Genomic DNA, 7,198 nt, shown 5'->3' on the forward strand with positions numbered 1-7,198 from the left:
AGCTTTAGAGACCCTGAGCCACTGAACACCATGGAGAAGGCAGGCAAGATAGAAAAGGTAGATACTGCCTTGAGGCAAAAATGCTAGGAAGTGATAGACCGCTTTCTCTACGATCTGCAGCTAGGTTATTACCCATGATAAATTGATAACCATTCATTAAACTTTGAGAGCAGCAGACACCTGGCAGGCTATTTCATGCCTCAAGGAATTTATGGCTAAAATGACAGGTGACTTTGAATTCTGAAAGTAAAATAGATTCTTGAAAAATGTTGCTTTCATGCATCCTTCTGTTAAGTAAACTTGGAGGCACATAGGGGTATTTGCTGCTGATAAGAATTAAAGGTCATGCTTTTCTACATCAGTGAGGAAAGGATTAATATTCGTTGCATCAGTCTGTCAATCAACAATATATATGTGTGAACCAAGCACTTAAGATACATCCTGATCCATAAGCCGCTCTGGATCATAAGAGGGAAACTGTACAAAATATGCAGTAATAACCTAAACTAAAACAGGGTGAAATTAAGAGAGGAATTCTGTTTCCAGGCTTTCATTTGCTGCCCCCCCCCTTGCCACCATACTGGTGCTCCCCAATGGTGGTGGATGCTGGTGTTTGGTTAAGACAGGGTCTCGGGTAGCTCAGGATGACTTCAAACTCACCAAGTAGCTGACCTTAAACTTCTGATGCTACAGTCTCTCTCCCCATGCTGGCACTGCAGACATCCACCATCATACCCAGTTTATGCGGATACTAAGCAGACACTCTACCCACTGAGTCACACCCCAGCCCTTCCTGCAGCTTTTATCTCTGGTTCTCATTTGGCCTGTTCCCAACCTGATCTAAGGATACAAGGCTTCAACTATGACCAGCTCACTAAGGCTCCATCCTTCCCAGAAATGCCCTCTTCTGAATGGCAGTCATTTGCCAATCCTGACTGCATTAATTTTTTTAAGTATTTATTTATTTGACAGAGGGAGAAAAAGAAGCAGATAGAGAGAAAGAGAGAGAGAGAGAACAGGTGCACCAGGGCTTCCAGCCACCGTAAACGAACTCCAGACACATGCACCACCTTGTGCATCTATCTGGCTTATGTGGGTCCTGGAGAATGGAACCTGGGTCCTTGGGCTTCCCAGGCAAGTGTCTTAACCGCTAAGCCATCTCTCCTGCCCTGGCTGCATTACTTTATTTATGTACTGGTGTGAGAAGGGTGAATGGGTGCTCCAAGGTCTCCTGTTGCTATAAACAAATGCCAGATGCATATGCCATTTTGAGTCCAGCTTTATGTGGGTGTTGGGGAATCAAACCCTGGATGCACAGGTAGGAAAATACCTTTAACTGCTAAGCCATCACCCTGCCCACCTCAGCATCTTTTACAATTCAATCTGGCTCCTTGTTACAAATAACTAAGCTTGGGTTGGTGGGTTTGTTTGTTTGCTTGCTTCTGTTTGTTTGTTTGAGACAGCATGTAGCCTAGACTGGCATCAAATTGGGCATGTGGCTGAGGATAACCTTCAACTTCTAATCCTCCTGCCATTTCATTGAGTGTTGGAAGTACAGGTATGCGCTACCACATGCAGTTTGTGTGATGGTGGGGATTGAAGCCTGGTCTTCATGCATGCCAGACAAGTACGCCAACAACTGAGCTATATCCCTAGCCCCAACCACTGTTTCTTCTGTTGCTTCTGCTTCTTTCACTGCGTATCCAAAGCACTCAGTGGAAGGTGAGTGGGAGCCAAAGCAAAAAAAGACAAAGCAAATCCATGTAGTTAGGTCATGGGAACAAATAAAGATTAAAAAGCTGGAGGAGGGCTGGAGAGATGGCTTAGTGGTTAAGGCGCTTGTTTGTGAAGCCTAGAAACCCAGGTTCAATTCTCTAGGTCACATGTAAGCCAGATGCACGTGGTGGTGCATGCATCTGGAGTTTGTTTGCAGTGGCTAGAGGTCTGGAGTGCCCATTCTCTCCCTCCCTCTCTCCCTCCCTCTCTCTCTCCCTCCCTCTCTCTCTCTCTCTCACCCTCTCTCTCTCTCTTTCCCTCTCTCTCTCTCTCTCCCTCTCCGTCGCTACTAAATAATAAAAATAAAATCTTAAAAAAAAAAAAAAAAGCTGGGGCTGGAAAGATGGCTTAGTGGTTAAGGCGCTTGCCTGCAAAGCCAAAGGAGCTTGGTTCGATTCCCCAGGACCCACGTAAGCCAGATGCACAAGGGGGCACATGTGTTTAGAATCCATTTGCAGTGGCTGGAGGCCCTGGTGCTAGCTCGCTCACTCTCTCTCTCTCAAATAAATGAAACATTTCTTAAAAATACTATCACAGAGCCGGGCGTGGTGGCACACGCCTTTAATTCCAGCACTCGGGAGGCAGAGGTAGGAGGATCTCCGAGAGTTCAAGGCCACCCTGAGACTACATAGTGAATTCCAGGTCAGCCTGAGCCAGAGTGAGACCCTACCTCGAAAAACCAAAAAAAAAAATACTATCACAGGGATGGAGAGATAGCTTAGCAGTTAAGGTGCTTGCCTACAAAGCCTAAGGACATAGGCTCAATTCCCCAGTACCCATGTAAACCAGATGTACAAGGTGGTACATGCATCTGGAGTTCTCTAATAAAAATAAATTAATTTTTTGTTTGTTTTTTTTCATGGTACGGTCTCACTCTAGCCCAGGCTGACCTTGAACTTACAGTGATCCTCATACCTCTGCCTCCCGAGTGCTGGGATTAAAGGCATGCGCCATCACGCCCGGCTAAATAAATTAAATTTTTTTAAATGTTGGAGGAGTTAAATAATAAGGAATCAAACAAGCCAATCAAAAACTGACCTATGGAGCTAAATAGAGAGTTCTCAAAGGAAGAAATACGAATGGCATATAAGCATCTAAAAAATGTTCTACATCACTAGTCATCAGGGAAATGCAGACTAAAACTACATTGGAATTCACTATGTCGTCTCAGGGTGGCCTCAAACTCAGTGATCCTCCTACATCTGCCTCCCAATGCTGGGATTAAAGATGTGCACCACCACACCTGGCCCACAGTTATAAAAGAAGAAATCTCCTTGTACTTAAAAAATAATGGGGCTGGCAGGATGGCTTAGCAGTTAAGGCATTTGCCTACAAAGCCAAAGGACCATGGTTTGATTCCCCAAGACCCACATAAGCCAGATGCCCAAGGTGGTACATGTATCTGGAGTTCATTTGTGGTGGCTGGAGGCCCTGGTGTGCCCAGGGTGCCCATTCTGTGTGTGTGTGTGTGTGTGTGTGTGTGTGTGTGTGCGTGTGTGTGTGTGTGTGTGTGTGTGTGTCTCAAATAAATAAAAATAAAAATATATATAAAAAGAAGAAAAGAATGCAAAGCCAGTCATGATGATGTATGTCTTTAATCCTAGCACTTGGGCAGCTGAGGTAGGAAGATCACCATGAGTTTGAGACCAGACTGAGCAACAGAATAAGTTCCCAGTCAGCCTGGGTTAGAGTAAGACTGCTTTGGAAAAGAGAGAGAGAGAGAGAAAGTGATATACAAATTCCCTGCATACTCTATGCAACTTTTCTCATCCTGGCTCTGCTGTGCAGTTAATATCACATTCACAAAGCGTTCACCATCAGTTCACAACTTATTTCTTGTATTCAAGCTGTTTTTACAGTGAAGATTCCAGCCCATTGCTGCCCACCATGCAAACATTACAGATCCTATAGAACCCAGCTCAAGGTCACCTCTCCAACATGACTATTCATGACTATACCAGATGAACACTTAGTGATTCTTCCCAAAAGCTGTCTTGTAGGTCTTACTATGTGATAGGTGCTGGTGTAAGTATTGTATGATTTTGTCACCTCTATTAGAAGATTTATTTCCCAAAGACAAGAACCATATTTTCTGGTCTAGCACTCATTTTTTCTGGCTTGGGTAAAGAAGGCTCAAAAGCAAATTGCAAAAGAAATACAAAAATAAAATTAAAAAGTAACTAAAGCTTATCATCCAGTGCTATGTTCTCAGTGTTTTGGGTTTTTTTTTTTTTTTTTTCCGAATTGTGGATCTCAATTAATTTGTAAAACCAACTTAGTGGATCCCTAGAAATACTTTTTAATATTTTTTAATTTTTTAATATTTAAAATATAGAAGAATAGGGCTGAGGAAGATGGCTTAGCAGTTAAGGCACTTGCCTACAAAGCCAAAGGACCCTGGGTCAATTCCCACATAAGCCAGATGTACAAAGTAACACATGCATCTGGAGCTCGTTTGCAGTGGCTCAATGCCCAGGTGCACCCAGTCTCTCTCTACCTCTTTCTTTCTCTCTATCTCAAATAAATAAATGAAATGTAGAAGAATAAAAGCTCTCTTATTTGCTTCCTGTATCACAAGCAAGGTTAGATACTTTTTCATGTACTTATATATTGAGTAGTAATATTAACAATGAAACAAAGGATTTGAAAAATATCATTAGGTCCCTATTTCCTAGTTACCTCAATAAATGCCAAGGAAGAAGCCTTAGAGAATCCTTTATACTCGAATTAAAAAAAAAAATTAATTGGCATATCCCTACTTTGTGCTCGTTTTACAAGTGTTGAAACCAGTTATTGGTTTCCTTCCAATAGATTAACTATCCCTTCTTATTTACAGCTTTAATTAGCTAAGCAAGTCCTTTCCTACTTGCCTTCAATAGTACAAAGAAACTTCAAACCAGCAGGTCAGAATTACTGTAAACTCCTAAGTAGCTGAATACAAATTTAATAAGTTTCTACCATACTCTTAATGACCGCTAACCACAGTAAACCCCAACCATCCTTAGGCTATCAGCTATAAGCCACGATGAGTTCAAGTTTTATGCACATCTGGAGAAAAGGCAGCCATAAGGGAGAAGTCTTATCCGTGCTCTAAAATACTGTCAATCTTTCTCAGATAATATGCATTATGCTACTCTCACTTGGTCAACAAGAATACTTTCCAAGCACTTAGTACATGTCATTCCACAGACTGGAGAGACAAAGTAAACAATGACTGTCATGAAATATGGATACCCTAAATTCCTTCGTAATGGCTGGGGGTGTGGCTCAGTGAGTGACACAGCACTTCCCTTACACATGTAAGGCCCTGGGTTTCCCAGCACTGCTGCTCCAAAAACAAAAATATTTATCATAAAAACTTAAGACATGCTGGGCATGGTGGCACACACCTTTAATCCCAGCATTCGGGAGGTAGAGGTAGGAGGATTGCTGTGAGTTCAAGGCCACCCTGAGACTCCATAGTGAATTCCAGGTCACCCTGGGCGAGAGTGAGACCCTACCTCGAAAACCACCCCCCACAAAAAAAAAAAAAAAAACTTAAGACATAAGATAGAGATGATGTCAGCAACATGGCTGAGACGCTCCCTGTATAACAGAAGACCAACAAAGAAAAACTAGAGGTGGCCAGGCATGGTGGTACACGCCTTTAATCCCAGCACTTGGGAGGCTGAGGTAGGAGGATCTACGTGAGTTCCAGGCCAGCCTGAGAACACGTTGTGAATTCCAGCTCTTGACCAAAAGCAGGTGATGAGAGGAAAGGGTTTCTTTTGGCTTACAGGGGACAGCATGGCATGAGCAGAAGCGGGACATCACCTCTGCCACCACAGGGGTAAAACAGTGGACAGTGAGTTATCTCCAGTAAGAGGGAGTTGGCTCTAACACTTCTACACCCACCCCCAGAAACACCCCTTCTCCAGCAAGGCTCGACCTGCTAGGCTGCCCCCAGTTGGAGACTAAGCATTCAAAACACATTGAGTCCATGGGGGACATTGGATTCGAACAACCGCATGATCTCAAAACAGAGAGTGGGGAAGAAGAGGAAGGTCAGAATCTTGCTCTTAGGGAATGTCTACTAGGGCTGGGAAGATGGCCCAGCTGGTAAGGGGGCTTGCCTCGCAAGCATGAAGGCCTGAGAGATTCTGAGACTTCCCAAGTTTGATCACACACACACACACACACACACACACACACACACACTCCTGAAACATCAGTTCTATGGCAAGGGGGTAAAGACTACAGAATTACTAGACTAGGTAAGCAAAAAAAAAAAAAAAAAAAAAAAAAAAAAAAAAAAAAAGGCATCTCCAGGTTGAGTGAAAGCCAGTTCTCAAAGAAAGGCACACAGGTGAGTGATACAGGACACCCAACGTTCTCCTCTGCTCCACACGTGCGGTATACATCTGCACACATGAATGCCTATGCCTCACACATCACATCACATATAGTCAACCAACACACACACGTGCACACACACACACCCAGAAAAATAGAGAGACAGATAAAAGAAAACATACACTGGAAGCTGGGTGTGTTGCCTCAAGCTGTAATCTCACCACTTAGGAGGTGGAGGCAGGAAGAGCAGGGGTTCAAGGCCAGCTTCAGCTTTCCTAAGTGAGTTCATGCCCAGCCTGCGCAACATGAGTCCTACCTCAAAAAATAAATCAAAAAAAATTTTTCTATTACTTAAAAAAGCTTCATATTTGTTTAGCTTTCTGACCCTGTGCTTGTGCCTTAAACACCTTCACGAGGATTTTCTGCTCCTCAGTAAGGACAGCTCGCTCGATCCTGTCACAGACACATTCAGCACACATGGAACCACCATAGGCCCAACTGACATGTGTTTTTGTTTTGGACCATCTCATAAGGACTTTAGGTCTCACAGCATGAACCCCTTGAAGTCGGCCAGGGCACACGCCGCATGCTGACTTTGGTGCTTTCCCGACCTTCTTGGTGTTCAGGTAAACAATTCTATTACCAGGGGTTCGGGACAGCCTAGTTGTTAGAGGCTGTGTTATAGGAAAGCCTACGACGGTATGTCAAACGCTGGACCATGCTGAGTGCCTCTAGACACCGGCTCCAAAAGAGGAAAAGGAAAAATAAATCAGTTTAAAAAAAAAAAAAGAAGAAAGAAAAAATTAAAAACATATACTGAAATATTAAGGAAAGAAACATTATATAGATACATGAGAAACCCATATAGAAAATGTTAAATTTGGGCTGGAGAGATGGCTTAGTGGTTATGGCGCATGCCTGTGAAGCCTAAGGACCCAGGTTCGATTCTCCAGGCCCCACATAAGCCAGATGCATGTGGTGGCACATGCATCTGGAGTTCATTTTCAGTGGCTAGAGGCCCTGGCATGCCCATTCTCTCTCTCTCCCCCAATTAAATTAAATTAAATTAAAATTTTAAAAAAAGAAAAAT

At 43.3% G+C, this 7,198-nt stretch overlaps 1 pseudogene; it reads right to left on the bottom strand.

Moving 5' to 3' along the window:
* Positions 1-6,470: 6,470 nt before the first annotated feature.
* On the bottom strand, positions 6,471-6,828 carry LOC123458774 (annotated as a pseudogene).
* Positions 6,829-7,198: the final 370 nt, after the last annotated feature.

Source organism: Jaculus jaculus, chromosome 1, assembly GCF_020740685.1.
Source record: "Jaculus jaculus isolate mJacJac1 chromosome 1, mJacJac1.mat.Y.cur, whole genome shotgun sequence".
NCBI classification, from domain to species: domain Eukaryota; kingdom Metazoa; phylum Chordata; class Mammalia; order Rodentia; family Dipodidae; genus Jaculus; species Jaculus jaculus.